General features: G+C 47.7%; 1 pseudogene; it reads left to right on the top strand.

Moving 5' to 3' along the window:
- The window catches only part of LOC123048752 (ankyrin-1-like), a 32,979-nt pseudogene that overhangs the window by 11,801 nt on the left and 5,655 nt on the right, over positions 1-15,523 (top strand).

Here is a 15,523-nt window from a genome sequence, read left to right as displayed (position 1 = left end):
TACAAACTCCCATGCTTACCGTGTTCTCAATAAGTCCACGAGACTTATTGAGGAGACGTGTAACGTGGAGTTTGATGAAAATAACGGCTCCCAAGTGGAGCAAAGTGGTACTTGTGATGTAGGTGATGAAATTCCTCCCCAAGCCATAAGAAGAATGGGTATTGGATATATCCTACCCATTGAGGAACCCCTTGTGGCCGAAGGAGAAGGACAATGCTCCACTCAAGTGGAGCCATCACCAACCCAAGACCCACACGCTTCCGAAGAACAAAGTGAAGGCCCTCAACCTCATGAACAAGATCAAGGGCAAGATCAACCTCAAGATGGTGGTGATCCACCAAATGATGCCCAAGGTCAAGTTCTTCCCCTCGAGCTAGTTCAAGATCAAGAACAAGCTCAAGACGATGCTCAAGATGATCAAGTAACCCCTCCTCACTTCACTTCCGAGGAGGAATTGGAGCGTCGTGCCGCTAAGATCGCTTCCAAGCTCACCATCAAAGGTCATCTCATGGAGAATGTCGTTGGAAGCCTAAGAAAGGGGGTTTATGAAGCGCTTGAGGACCCGGATTGGCTCAACGCCATGCATGAAGAACTCAACAACTTCGAACATAACCAAGTGTGGAAGTTAGTGCCAAGGCCAACCGGGAATCATAATGTCATTGGAACCAAGTGGATATTCAAGAACAAGCAAGACGCTCATGGAATCATTGTTCGCAACAAGGCTCGTTTGGTGGCACAAGGCTACTCCCAAGTCGAGGGTATCGACTACGGTGAAACCTTTGCCCCCGTTGCTCGCCTTGAATCTATTCGTTTGTTGATTGCTTATGCTTCTCATCATAATTTCACATTGCAACAAATGGATGTGAAGAGTGCTTTTCTTAATGGTCCCATAAATGAGTTGGTATATGTCAAACAACCCCCCGGGTTCGAAGATCCCTATTTCCCCGATCATGTGTATCAACTCCACAAGGCGCTCTATGGCCTTAAACAAGCCCCACGTGCGTGGTATGAGCATCTTACAGAGTTGTTACAAGATCGTGGATTCGAAATCGGGAAAATCGACCCCACTCTTTTTACTAAGAAGGTCAAAGGGGAGTTGTTTGTGTGCCAACTATATGTTGATGATATTATTTTTGGTTCCCCTAACAAAGCTTTCAATGAAGAATTTGCCGCTCTCATGACCTCAAAGTTCAAGATGTCTATGATGGGAGAGTTGAAGTTCTTTCTCGGATTCGAAATCAAACAAAGAAGAGAAGGAACCTTCATCAACCAAGCCAAATACACTCAAGACATGCTAAAGAGATTCAAGCTAAGTGATGTCAAGCCGGCTTCCACTCCAATGCCCACCAAATGCCAACTTGACATTGATCCCAATGGTAAAGCGGTGGATCAAAAGGTATATCGCTCTATGATTGGATCCTTGCTTTACCTTTGTGCATCTAGACCGGATATCATGTTGAGTGTGGGAATATGTGCACGGTTTCAAGCCACACCTAAGGAAAGCCACTTTGTGGCGGTCAAGCGAATCTTTCGATATTTGGCTCATACCCCAAACTTTGGCCTATGGTACCCAAGAGGAGCAAACTTCAAGCTTGTAGGTTATTCGGACTCCGATTGGGCGGGAGACAAAGTGGATAGGAAGTCCACTTCTGGAGGGTGCCAATTTCTTGGTTGCTCTTTGGTAAGTTGGTCTTCTAAAAAGCAAAGTTGTGTGTCTCTCTCGTCCACCGAAGCGGAGTATGTGGCGGCCGGAAGTTGTTGTGCACAACTCTTATGGATGAGGCAAACTTTAAAGGATTACGGTGTCATTTGTGACAAAGTGCCTCTTTGGTGTGACAATGAAAGTGCTATCAAGATTTCTCTCAACCCGGTGCAACACTTCAAGACAAAGCATATTGAGATTCGGTATCACTTCATCCGGGATCATATTAGGCGAGGGGAGATCGATCTCAACTATGTCAACACTCATGATAACCTTGCAGATATTTTCGTGAAGCCATTGGATGAAGCAAGATTTCGCGAGTTAAGGCATGAGCTAAATATCATTGATTCGAGCAATGTGGTTTGAACCTTTGCACACCCCTCACATTCATTGTGCATTCTTGTCTAGGTGTAGGCATGGACGTAGGGGGAGTGTTGTTCTCTCAATGAACTTTCCCTCCCCCCACAATGCATAAACTGATCTCACTCTTTCACATTAGCCATTTTTGATGGTACTTGTGCTTCAAAGACGAGCTTTGGTCATGGGCCCAAGGATAATTCTTCGCGGTGCCATACCAAGTGACTCAAACATAGGTGGCCTCGGCCACCACCCTCTCGTATAGAGGCGTGTGATTCTTGTTCTCTTGCTAGTGCTCTTGTTGGTCTTCTTGCCGTTGTTTCCCGTCTTTCGTTTCGCACCATATGTGTTGAGTCTGGTCTGAGTTGCGCTGGGCGGTACTACCGTTGTGAAGACGCGGTACTACCGCTGGAGCGGTACTACCGCTCCACGGAGCGGTACTACCGCTTATGTGGCTAAGTGGTACTACCGCCCATCACCACGGTACTACCGCTGAGGGGCGGGGTCAGGGGGTTAAGTCGTGGGCAGGGGTGGTTTCCTCCACCCCATACCCATTTGCTTCGTCCCCTGGTTCCTCTTCCTCTCTCTCCAGCGCCATCTCGCCGCGGGAAGGCTCCGGCGGCCCTCCGTCTCCGGACCGTTCCTCTCCATTTCCTTCGGTGGAGTCGATCCCCACCTCGTCCTCTTGCCATGGATGCCGGTATTGCCCCCGTTCCTCTTCTCTTCTTGTCTAGTTTTCAGATCTCGCGTTTTAGGGGCAATAGTGGTTGTATCTCTAGATTTTTGGCCAAATCTAGGCTTGAGTAGGTTGGAGAAGGCAACTAGACTCTTTGGATTGATGTTTGGTAGGTTTATTTTTGAATTTGGCATCCCCGGTAGTGCCGGATCTGACCACGGCAGTAGGGATCCGCCGTGCCCCATCTCGGGCGGTACTACCGCCCATCTGGCACGGTACTACCGCTGGAGCGGTACTACCGCCCGTATGGCGCGGTAGTACCGCTGGCGCGGTACTGCCGCTGAGCAGGCACGGTACTACCGCTGATGCCCAGTTCCATTGTTTCCTACCACGTGTTGATCCATATTTGTTGTGTTTATTTGGTTTTGATCGTTCCTTCTAGTTGTTTCTTGTGTCCGTGTGTTTGGTTCCAGGTGATGAACATCCTGAGCAGCAAGTCCGCCGTGTCAACCCCGGGCGTTCAACGTCGAAGCGGTACTGCTCATCTGAGACTGCAGGTGGTTCTTCCAGTGCTCCACAGCCGGCAGGGGGTGCTTCCTCAAGTGCTAATCCTCCTCGCAAGAAGAAGATTGCCAGCCGACCGAAGCCAAGTGGCAAGAAAGTGACTAAGATGTCTAGTAAGGAATTCTGGGACAGGCGTCGGCGCAACCCCTATGAGGAAGACCAAGAACCCAATCTTGTCAATCGCCCGTTCTGGAACCAGTTTCAGTATGCCACATACTTTGATGTGATCAAGGCTAAGAAGAACCTCTTTGTCAATGTTCATTCCATCAACACGGATGCTATGGAGAAGGACCTTGAGTACTTTGGTGATGCCCTTCAGATGTGCTCTCAGTTGAACATTCTCAGGATCATGCAGTTCAACAAGAACTTTGATGCAGATTTGCTGGCACAGTTCTTTGCCACTGTTCACCTAGGGACTGATGCAGACAGGACTCTGACTTGGATGACTAATGGGAAGGTGCTAGCTGTCAAGTGGCAGGCCTTCATGGGGCTGCTTGAGGTGGAAGATCAAGGGCTCGAGACTCCAGTCGGTTTTCGTCCTCACCAGAATGTTACCTCCACTCACAAGCAAGCCCTCTGGCCCTACTGTACTCGGAAGGTCCATCCTGAGACGAGGAAGGAAACCTATGAGTTTTCTACCTATCTGGACATCCTTCACCGTATCTTCCGCGAGACTCTCTTCCCTCGTATTGGGAATCTGGACATGGTACACTCTTATCTTGTGGACATGCTTCTCTTCTGCCAGCGTGAGAAGGAAGCAAACACCGGCGAGTCCCTGGACATCTCCCATGTCATGTGGTCTGAGCTTCTGGCGGCTGTTTCTGAGCGCAAGTGCCCAATTTATGGTCCGTTCATTGTGTTGCTTATTGAGAGGGCCTGGAGACATACCTATCCTGAGGAGCAGCTGGAAACTGGAGAGTTGGTCTCTCATGAGATCAAGCATCTGAGGAAGAAGGATAATTGGGGTAGATCTGGAGCTCCATCTTCTGCTGCTGCCATGGAGACCGAGGACGAGGCTGATGCTGGTGATGATGATGAGGATTATGTGCCTCCTGGGACAGAGCCTTCTGCGGCAGAGCCCTCTTGGGCCAAGAAGCTCAAACGCAAGATGAAGAAGCTGTTCTGCATGGAGTCTCACGCTCAGTACTTGACTCATGTGGCCGAGAAGAAGGCAAGGGGACGTCATAAGGAGCTTATGCGTCAGATGGGTGCGACCGTCACTAGCGGCTCTGAGGGTAAGATTACTGAGGAGGAAGAGTGGATCCAGCAGCACTGTCCGTGGACTGATTCAGATGCCGAGCAGTTTCCGGGCGAGGACGGCAGTGCAGATGATCGCGCAGAGTCCTGATGTTCGAGATCCTCAGCATGCTCTCACCTGGAGCCGTAGGTTAGCTCTTTGCCCCTTTTGGTGTCTCGATGCCAAAGGGGGAGAGAGTTTAGGGATTTGCGTCGTGTGTTGCGAGTGTGTCTTTACCTTTGTGCTTTCGTTGTGTGCTACCTTGTGCTTTGCTTGGACCTTGTGCTTTGCTTGGTTTTGTGTTCAGTGAGACTTTAGTTCGAGTCATATGGTGTGAGACATATGCTACCCTATCATTATCATATCTTTATCTTTGTTTCTAGTCATTTGATATCTCATGAGTTATATGCTTCATTATGTTATATATCCTGCTATCTTGTATCTCGCTTAGGTTGTTGGTCTCTAAAATACAGGGGGAGTGTAGATCCTAGTATGTGTGTTGTGCAGTTCAAAGCACTTATCTTGATGGCACACATCTAGGGGGAGCCCGTCTATATTTTAGAGATTTGGGGTTTGCTTATGTCCTTTGTCTTTTCCCAGTTGTGCAAATCCCGTATTGTCATCAATCCACCAAAAAGGGGGAGATTGTAAGGGCATATTTATCCCTAAGATGTTTTGGTGATTGATGACAATGCGTTTGCGGACTAATCGTGTGCGTTGAGTGTTTTTCAGAGATTCATCCTTTTGGCACGAGACGATTTCCTCCCCTCGGAGTTTGAAGCGAAGACGGTGTAGTCCTTTCGGATTAGTTTGGTGGACTAGTCTCATAGGGATCACCGTACTATCAAGAGGGGGTCCGTTTTGGAAAGGCTAGGGCGGAATCATCACGTACACTTCCTTTGCCCCTCCCTCCGAGCCTTTCCGTTTCAATGATGGGCTTGTTTCTCTTCTCATTGTGCCCTCTCTGGTCCCAGCGGTAGTACCGCGGGCCAGAGCGGTAGTACCGCTTGGGTGCTACAAGCGGTAGTACCGCTCTGGAGCGGTAGTACCGCCCAGAGCAGTAGTACCGCTAGTATCCCCCATGTGTGTACTAACTCTGGTCCCAGCGGTAGTACCGCGGGACGGAGCGGTAGTACCGCTTGGGTGCCACAAGCGGTAGTACCGCTCTGTGAGCGGTAGTACCGCTCCAGAGCAGTAGTACCGCTAGTGGCCCCAAGCCGTAGTACCGCGGTGGTCTCGTGCTAGTACCGCCTCGATTCGAGGGCTCTTTTTTCGTGTCGGGTTTTACGGTACTGGCCGCGGCTGTGGGGGGCCGTAGTATCGTTCCTGTGCGGTAGTACCGCCCTCCCACCGCGGTAGTACCACTGTGGGCCAAGCGGTAGTACCGCGATGAGGAGCGGTAGTACCGCTTATAGTGGCAAGCGGTAGTACCGCTGGCCCAGCGGTACTACCGCTCTCTTCGGGGCAGAAGTGGGGTAACGGTTGGTTTGTTCCCCCCACTATATAAAGGGGTCTTCTTCCCCAAAGTTGACCTATCTCTTCCCCCAAAAGCTCCATTGTTGCTCCAAGCTCCATTTTCGCCCGATCTCTCTCCCTAGCCAATCAAACTTGTTGATTTGCTCGGGATTGGTTGAGAAGGCCACGATCTACACTTCCACCAAGAGAAATTTGATTCCCCCCACTTATCCCTAGCGGATCTTGTTACTCTTGGGTGTTTGAGCACCCTAGACGGTTGAGGTCACCGCGGAGCCATAGTCCATTGTGGTGAAGCTTTGTGGTGTCGTTGGGAGCCTCCAATTAAGTTGTGGAGATTGCCCCAACCTTGTTTGTAAAGGTCCGGTCGCCGCCTTCAAGGGCACCAATAGTGGAATCACGGCATCTCGCATTGTGTGAGGGCGTGAGGAGAATACGGTGGCCCTTGTGGCTTTTTGGGGAGCATTGTGCCTCCACACCGCTCCAACGGAGACGTACTTCCCCTCAAAAGGAAGGAACTTCGGTAACACATCCTCGTCTTCACCGGCTGCACTCTTGGTTATCACGTTCCTTTACTTTAGCAAGTTTACTTGTGTTATATCTCTTACTTGCTTGCGTGCTTGTTGTCGTTGCATCATATAGGTTGCTCACTTAGTTGCATATCTAGACAACCTATTTTGATGCAAAGTTTAATTTGGTAAAGAAAAGCTAAAAATTGTTAGTTGCCTATTAACCCCCCCCCTCTAGTCAGCTATATCGATCCTTTCAAATGGTATTCCCCCACCCCCTCCAACACGTTGTTGCAGTCCCATGGCATATTTGTTTTGCCAAATGTCTACACATTACTCTGTCTTTGACACATTTGGATGATGGCGCGACTTTGAAGATTGAATGTAAAGTAATCCCATATCTAATTCTATATTACTTGTTAGCTGTAATCTTTTTTGCTCATAAGCTGAACATTTTCACAAAAACTGGAGTCAAAACGCCCTGAGTTTACAGCGCTTTACAGAAGGATGGAAAACACAAAGAGAGCAAAATTAGTGTCATGTCATGCCCCAAGGGTCATGACCCTCTTCTTATCCGGTGCCTTCTCGATGGAATGAGCCATGAGACTTGGGCTTGGCCCAGTTACACAAATAGTCAAAAGCTTTATAAAGAAAGAGAAGCTATACAGGGGGGAGCAGCCAATTGATTTGTGAATCATCTTCAGGCGCCTCTCACCCTTGCTTCTGTTCCTCGTCTCTTGTTGTTGTGTCCCTCCCCTGCCTTGCTGATTTCTCACCCCAGACCTTTTTATCCTCAAGGACCCTAATTGCTGGCGATCCGCCTGGGAGCTGCTTCCATCGAATGATTCGTTCGCCAGGGATAGCAGCTCCCAGTGATCGTTTCTGATCGTTCGCTGGGGGCGGACCAGGGTGACCCCGATTGACTCAAACAACCCAGTTAATTGTTTTTTATTAAAAAATGTCATGAACAAAAAAATATATTATAATAAAGCAGAGATAAACCTAAATTTTTAATGCCATGCTCTGAATTATGGAAAATTTCATGCTACTTTATAAAACTGTCATTTCTCTAATTTTTAAATTTACAATGAGTATGATCAAAACAGAAAAGAAGGTCATGTGATCTAGAAAAAAAATGGCATGCTAAACTTTTAAACTGCCATCCTCTAGATAAAAAATGCCATGAACAAAAAATACACATTTTCTTATGAAAACAGAGAAAAACAAAATTTTCTAAATGCCATGCTCTGAAAAACATGAAAATCAGCATGCTACTTTATAAAACTGTCATTTCTCTAATTTATAAATTTAATATGATAATTAAAATGCCATGCCAATAAAAATGAAATTATCATCCTCTTAATAATAAAACTGGCATGCCAACAACAATAAAACTGCCATGCTCTCAATAATAAAACTGCCAACTTGTTATCAATAAAATTGCCATCCTCCTAATAATAAAAATGACATGCTCCCATCCCCTTGACAAATAAAAAATGCCATTTTAATAATAATAAAAATAACACGCTCTTAATAATAAAACTGGGATACTCTTAATAATAACAATGTCATGTTATTAATAATAAGATTGCCATGTACAAAACATACTTGACTTGTGAACATTAGAAATAATAATTAAATTTGCCATGTGACAAAGTTCAAAAAATTATAAAACTACCATCTTAATTCTTTTTAATAAAATTGCCATGTACCTAAGAAAATAACATTATTTTGTCATCTAGAAAAAAAGGATGGACTGGGATTGGAGGCCAGTCTCCCAAGGTTCGTGTTGGTAGCCAGTTTGGTGGGTGGTTTTTGGTTCAAATAGGATATTGTTCGCTGGGTTTTCTATCATAGTGAACCGTTTAAAAAAATCTAACATGTCTCCATTCCCTGCCCCGGGATTTGGATTTGTGCAATATACCCAAGGGGAGAGAACGCATTTGCTGGAATTGCTCCCCGGCGAACGGTCACTAGTTAACATTTTTTATCCCCAATTGCATCCATATATTGGTACTGATCCGCTAGTTCGTCCCATCTCTGTACTTGGGTCGTGACCAGTGGCGGCGTCAGCCCAGGCTGCTGCCTGGGGCGTGAGCCTCCTTGCAACTGGGCTTGATTACTGTGTAGCACTGTAGCTACAGTGGTCCTAGATCAATCCTGTCACCGCTACTGGTCGTGACCGGTGCAAAATGGTAAAAAATTAGCCAATGCCTCTCGCTGGGTTGTAGCCGGTAGTCGCGAAAATTAGCCAAAGCGAGGGGGTGTTGGATGTAATCTCAATGTATCTGCCCCGTTTCCCTTAGCTTATTTTGTTTTTCTGTCACATATAAGCACGACTGAATTTGTCCACCAGAAACGTGCTACGTTCATGTTGCGGTGTAGTTTTAGTTCCTAGTTTTCAGGCCTAGCTGGTAGCTCTAGACTTGGCACGATCCAAGCTCATGGTATGGCGCGCGCATATACTGGATTGTGGCGAGATTTTCATTTTCTGTTAAGCAACTGAATAAAGGGAAGAACAGAAAAGACGCACGGTTTACGCGTCGCAAAAACCTCTCTGTGTGGCTGCGTTCCTTCTCTGTTCTCTTCCACCTCGTGTGTGTGTTGTGTTCTTCAGAGAAAGAAATTCAGAGAGAGAGAGAGAGAGTCGATCACTGCTAGAAATCCAACACTTGGTATCAGAGCTTTAGGTTTAGGACCTTGGGCGTTTGGCGGCGGTGATCGGAGGAGCTTTGGCGGCGGCGATGGGGGATACGTCTCCTAGAAAAGCGACGGGAAGAGCAGCAGCAGCGGGGGCGGAAAGTACACGCCGCCGGCGGCCAGGAGGTCGACCACAGGCGACGGTGACGGTGCTGTGGTGCTGGCTGCTCCGTCGAGAGCCACCAATGTGCCCGTGCAGTACCCGGTGCTGACGGACACGAACTACTCTCTATGGGCCATCAAGATGAAAGTGCTGATGAAGGCGCTCCGCGTTTGGTCGGCGATTGACGGCTCCGGCGAGTACGACCAAGCGGCGGACGAGGGGGCCTTCGCGGCGCTCTCCCAATCCGTCCCGGATCATGTTATGCTGCAGGTTGCGGACTGTGACACCGCGCAAGAGGCGTGGGAGATGATCCGATCTGCGCGCGTCGGGGAGGATCGCGTGAAGAAGGCGCGTGCGCGGCAACTGAAGAGGCAGTTCGATCGCCTCGACATGGCGGACGGGGAAACTATCCCGGAATTTGCCAGGAAACTCACCACGCTGGTGAGCGAAATCCGCTCCCTCGGCGTCACCCTTGGGGAAGAGGCCGTGGTGGAGCGTCTGTTCAGCACCGTGCCGGATCGCTTCGCCGACATCGTCAACACCATCGAGCAGTGGGGCGATATCGCCATGATGACGGTGCAGGAGGCTGTCGGACGCCTCACGGCGTTCGAGGAGAACCAGCGGGGGCGCCGCCAGAGCCGTGGCGACAACAACGAGCAGCTGATGCTCGTGACCCGCGCGCTGGAAACCCTTATGAAGGGCAAGAAGATCGTCAACAACAACGGGGCCTCCGGCTCTGGTGCGAAGAAAGGTGGCGGCCAGAACGGCGGCCAAGGCGACGGGCAGGACAAAGGCCGTGGTGATCGCGGCCAGAACAATGGAAAGGGCAAACAGAAAAAACATCGTAAGTTTGACATCTCGAAAGTAAAATGTTTTAACTGTGATGTGAATGGGCACTTTGCCTCGGACTGTCCAGAGCCAAAGCGGGAGCGAGCTAACCTGACACAGAAACAGAGTGATGAAGATCCGACTCTCCTGATGGTTGAAGCTTGTGAGTTGGTTCATGATGCTGGACTGACAGAAAAAAGGCTCATGCTGAATGAAGAAAAGGTCACACCTAAGCTTTCAGGAACTGCAGACAACTCCTGGTACTTGGATACTGGAGCTAGTAACCATATGACCGGTTGTGTTGAAAAGTTTGCTGAATTGGACCGAAAGATCACAGGTTCAGTTCATTTTGGGGATGGTTCAGTCGTTGGCATTGAAGGGCGCGGGTCAGTCCTGTTCCTAGCTCATAATGGTGAGCACCGTCTCCTAACAGAGGCGTACTACATCCCAAGATTAAAGAGCAACATTATTAGTCTTGGGCAACTCGATGAGTTTGGTTGCAAGTATTCAGTGGATGAAGGACTGATGACAGTCCTCGACAAGGAGCGCAAGGTGCTAGCAAAAGTAAGAAGAGCACCAAACAGACTGTACATTCTGAATATTGAGCAGTCTGAACCGGTGTGTCTGCTGTCGAGAGGATCAGAAACACCCTGGCTATGGCATTCACGTTTTGGGCACATAAGCTTCCATGCTTTGCGGTTATTGTCCAGAGAGAACATGGTGATGGGTCTGCCAATGATCGATCAAGTAGATCGTCTCTATGAGAGCTGTCTAGTCGCAAAGTAGAGGCGAGCTCCTTTTCCCGCTGAAGCTTCCTATCGAGCTGACAAGGCACTGCAATTGCTCCACGGGGACCTTTGTGGTCCTATCTCCCCTGCAACCTTTGCGGGGAAGAATTATTTTCTGCTACTTGTTGATGACCACACAAGGTACATGTGGGTTGTGTTGATCAAAAGCAAAGATGAAGCACTTGAGGCAGTTAAGAAGATAAGAGCAGCAGTAGAGGTTGAGCTGAATCTGAAAGTCATGGCCCTGCGGACAGATCGTGGAGGGGAATTCACTTCCAAGAACTTTGCTCAGTTCTGTGAAGGACTCGGAATCAAGCATTACTTGACTGCACCGTATTCTCCTCAACAGAACGGTGTTGTTGAGAGGAGGAACCAGACTGTGGTGGGCATGGCAAGAAGCTTGCTGAAGAGCAAAGGGTTACCTGGTCAGTTTTGGGGTGAAGCAATAGCTACTGCAGTGTACTTGTTGAATCGAGCACCAACAAAAAGTGTCTGTGGCATGACCCCGTATGAAGCCCTGTACAAGGTGAAGCCGAGAGTAGATCACCTGCGCACGTTTGGATGCATTGGTCATGTAAAGAAGGTCGGGGGGCATCTTCCAAAACTTGTTGACTGGAGTTCAGAGATGGTGTTTATTGGTTATGAGCCAAACAGCATACAGATTATTCGATCCACGCACGAAGAAACTGTGTGTTGTCTCGAGATGTTGTGTTCGAAGAGGATAGATGCTGGGAATGGACCCCCGGCGACATTGTGGGGAGCTCGGAGACTTTCTCAGTGCAGTACAATGTACACCTCGATGATGCACATACTGTTGCCCAGCCAAAGCGTATTGTTCATCATCCGACAACAGAAAGTCTGAAGGAGAATAGACTCACATCTGAAGAAATAGCTGCAGGTTTCAGACCAGAGGATTTTGTCACTCCTGCCAGAGATGAAGCATCTTCTGGACCTCGGTTTGTGTCACCTCCTACTGGTGCCTCGACGCCAACGAGCACTGAGGGACCACGCAGGTACCGCCTCTTGGAAGAAGTCATCGAGGAAGCACCGGTGGCTACTCTGACAGACTCGTGTCTGCTCGGCATAGAAGAGCCAACATCTGTTGAAGATGCCAGCAAGGAAGCAGCATGGAAAAATGCCATGCAGATAGAGCTTAAGTCAATTGAGGAGAACCACACCTGGGAACTTGTTGATCTACCAAGCGGACACAAGGCAATTGGACTAAAGTGGGTCTACAAACTAAAGAAAGAACCTGATGGCAGAATTGTGAAACACAAAGCAAGATTGGTAGCTAAAGGCTATGTGCAGTGTGAGGGAGTTGATTTTGAGGAGGTGTTTGCTCCTGTAGCCCGGTTGGAAACAATTCGATTGCTCATTGCCATTGCAGCACAACAGAGTTGGGAAGTACATCACATGGATGTGAAATCAGCTTTTCTGAATGGCGAATTAAAAGAGGAAGTATATGTCACTCAGCCCCCTGGGTTTGTACTCGAGGGACAAGAACAGAAGGTTCTGAAGCTGCATAAGGCTCTATATGGTTTGAAACAGGCACCCAGGGCGTGGAATGAGAAACTGCACAACACTCTGGTTGACTTAGGATTTGAGCAATGCCCAATTGAGCATGCTGTGTACAGGAGGTCGAAGCTTGTTGTAGGGGTGTATGTAGATGATCTGATCATCTCAGGACCAAGCCCAACTGAAATTGGTGAGTTCAAAGAGCAAATGAAGAACCTTTTCAGTATGAGTGATTTGGGACTATTAAGCTACTACCTTGGTATAGAAGTTAAACAGCAGTCAAATGGGACGTTTCTGAGCCATTCAAGCTATGCAGCAAAGATTCTGGAGAAGTGTGGGATGAGCAACTGTTATGCTGTTCAAACTCCAATGGAAGCTCGGCTACATTTGAGCAAGTTCAGCACTTGCAAAGCTGTTGATCCCACTCTGTACCGTAGTGTTGTGGGAAGTTTGAGGTATTTGACCCATACCCGTCCAGATATTACATATGCCGTGGGGATTGTAAGCAGGTACATGGAGAAGCCTGCATCTGATCACCTAGCGGCAGTGAAGCAAATTCTGTGGTACGTGAAGGGAACACTGAATTTTGGTTGTTTCTATAAAAGAGAAGAAGAAACTTCCATGTCGTTATGTGGTTACAGCGACAGTGATTTGGGGGGTGATGTTGATGACAGAAAGAGCACTACTGGAATCATTTTTTACCTTGGATCAAGCCTATTAACTTGGCTCTCAAAGAAGCAAAAGGTAGTGTCGCATTCATCATGCGAAGCTGAGTATGTTGCAGCTGCAGTAGCTGCTTGTCAGGGTGTGTGGTTGAGCAGAATGCTCACTAGCCTGACAGGGCTTGAGGGCGAGCAAGTGGTTCTGAAGATTGATAACCAGTCAGCCATTGCATTGAGTAAAAACCCGGTGCATCACGAGAGAAGCAAGCATATTGATATCAAGTACCATTATATTCGTGAGTGCGTCGAAGATGGGAGCATTGCAGTGGAGCATGTGCGCACAGGAGATCAGTTGGCCGATCTGCTGACGAAGCCACTAGGACGACTGAAGTTCCTTGAGTTCAGGGAGAGAATTGGCATGCGCACGCTGGAGCAGATACCTCAAGATTAAGGAGGTGATTGTTGGATGTAATCTCAATGTATCTGCCCCGTTTCCCTTAGCTTATTTTGTTTTTCTGTCACATATAAGCACGACTGAATTTGTCCACCAGAAACGTGCTACGTTCATGTTGCGGTGTAGTTTCAGTTCCTAGTTTTCATGCCTAGCTGGTAGCTCTAGACTTGGCACGATCCAAGCTCGTGGTAGTTGCTGGAAGGGCAAGCTCATGTCATATGGAGGCCGATTAATTCTGATTAATTCGGTGCTCACGAGTATGCCTATGTTTCTCTTATCGTTCTTTCAAGTCCCAGTTGGTGTTAGGAAAAGACTGGACTTTTATCGATCGCGTTTCTTTTGGCAGGGTGATGATCTAAAAAGAAAATACAGACTTGCAAAATGGGATATCATCTGTAGACCGAAAGACCAAGGGGGTCTTGGTATTGAGAATCTTGAAGTTAAGAACAGATGCCTTCTTAGCAAGTGGCTGTGGAAGCTTTCTTTTGAGACTGATGCCATGTGGGCCCAAATCCTTCGCAGCAAGTACCTACAGACAAAGTCCTTGTCCCAGGTCACAGTCAGGCCAACTGACTCGCCTTTCTGGAAAGGCCTGATGAAAGTCAAACAATCTCTGTTTAATAGGACAAAGGTTGTTATTGGCAACGGCGCTAGTACACGCTTCTGGGAGGATACTTGGCTTGGTGAGACACCCTTGGCCATTCAATATCCGTCTTTATATCGCATTATTCAACGACGTGAGGTGTTCGTTGCTACGGTGTTTCAATCCATCCCCCTTAATATTCAGTTCAGACGGTCGTTAGTGGGCAATCGTTGGGAAGATTGGCTCCGTCTAGTTCGGAGACTAATGGATGTCCATCTTTCTCAACAACCCGATGAATTATGCTGGAAACTGACTAGGTCTGGAGTATTCACGGTTAAATCAATGTATATTGATGTAATTAATTCGAGCTCCATTCCTACCTCCAAGCATGTTTGGGCTGTCAAAGTTCCTTTGAAAATAAAAGTGTTTATGTGGTTTGTCCATAAACAGGTTATTTTAACCAAGGATAACTTGATTAAGCGTAATTGGACAGGACCTACGAGGTGTAGCTTCTGTGATTGGGACGAGACGATCAAACATCTCTTTTTTGATTGCCCGTTTGCCAGAGTACTTTGGCAGACGGTTCACATTGCTTTTAATATTACTCCACCGAATTCTATCACTACGTTATTTGGGACATGGCTCACTGGGATTGAGCCTGAATTAGCGAGACATATTCGTGTTGGAGTATGCGCTTTGTTGTGGACTATCTGGACTTGCAGAAATGATTTGGTTTTTAACAGAACATCACGTATTCACTTTTTGCAGGTTATTTTCCGAGCCACGGCTGTGATCCGTTCATGGTCGCTACTCACTCCGATGGAGGCCAGAGAGCATTTGGTTACTGGATCTATCCGCTGGGAGATGGTAGCTCGGGATATCTTCAACCGGTTTGGATGGCGGTCATGTAATAGGATAGGCAATTAGTTTACCTATCTATCTTTAGCCAGTCAGTTATGGCGTCTTATCTTGGCTAGTCTGTGTGTCCAGCCTCTTTAGCTCTGTGTGAGCTGTCTTTTTATTACTTTTCAGTCGGAGACTTTGAAACCTTGTTGGAACCTTTTATTTCGTTAATAAGATGGCCGTATGCATCACTCTGATGCAGAGGCCGGGGAGATCCCCTTTTCGAAAAAAGAAAAAAAAAAGCTCGTGGTATGGCGCGCGCATACTGGATCGTGGTGAGATTTTCGTTTTCTGTTAAGCAACTGAATAAAGGGAAGAACAGAAAAGACGCACGGTTTACGCGTCGCAAAAACCTCTCTCTGTGTGGCTGTGTTCCTTCTCTGTTCTCTTCCACCTCGTATGTGTGTGTTGTGTTCTTCAGAGAAAGAAATTCAGAGAGAGAGAGAGAGTCGATCACTGCTAGAAATCC

The sequence above is a fragment of the Triticum aestivum genome, chromosome 2D, assembly GCF_018294505.1.
Source record: "Triticum aestivum cultivar Chinese Spring chromosome 2D, IWGSC CS RefSeq v2.1, whole genome shotgun sequence".
Classification (NCBI taxonomy): Eukaryota; Viridiplantae; Streptophyta; class Magnoliopsida; order Poales; family Poaceae; genus Triticum; species Triticum aestivum.
This window is presented reverse-complemented; position numbering and strand designations above follow the sequence as displayed.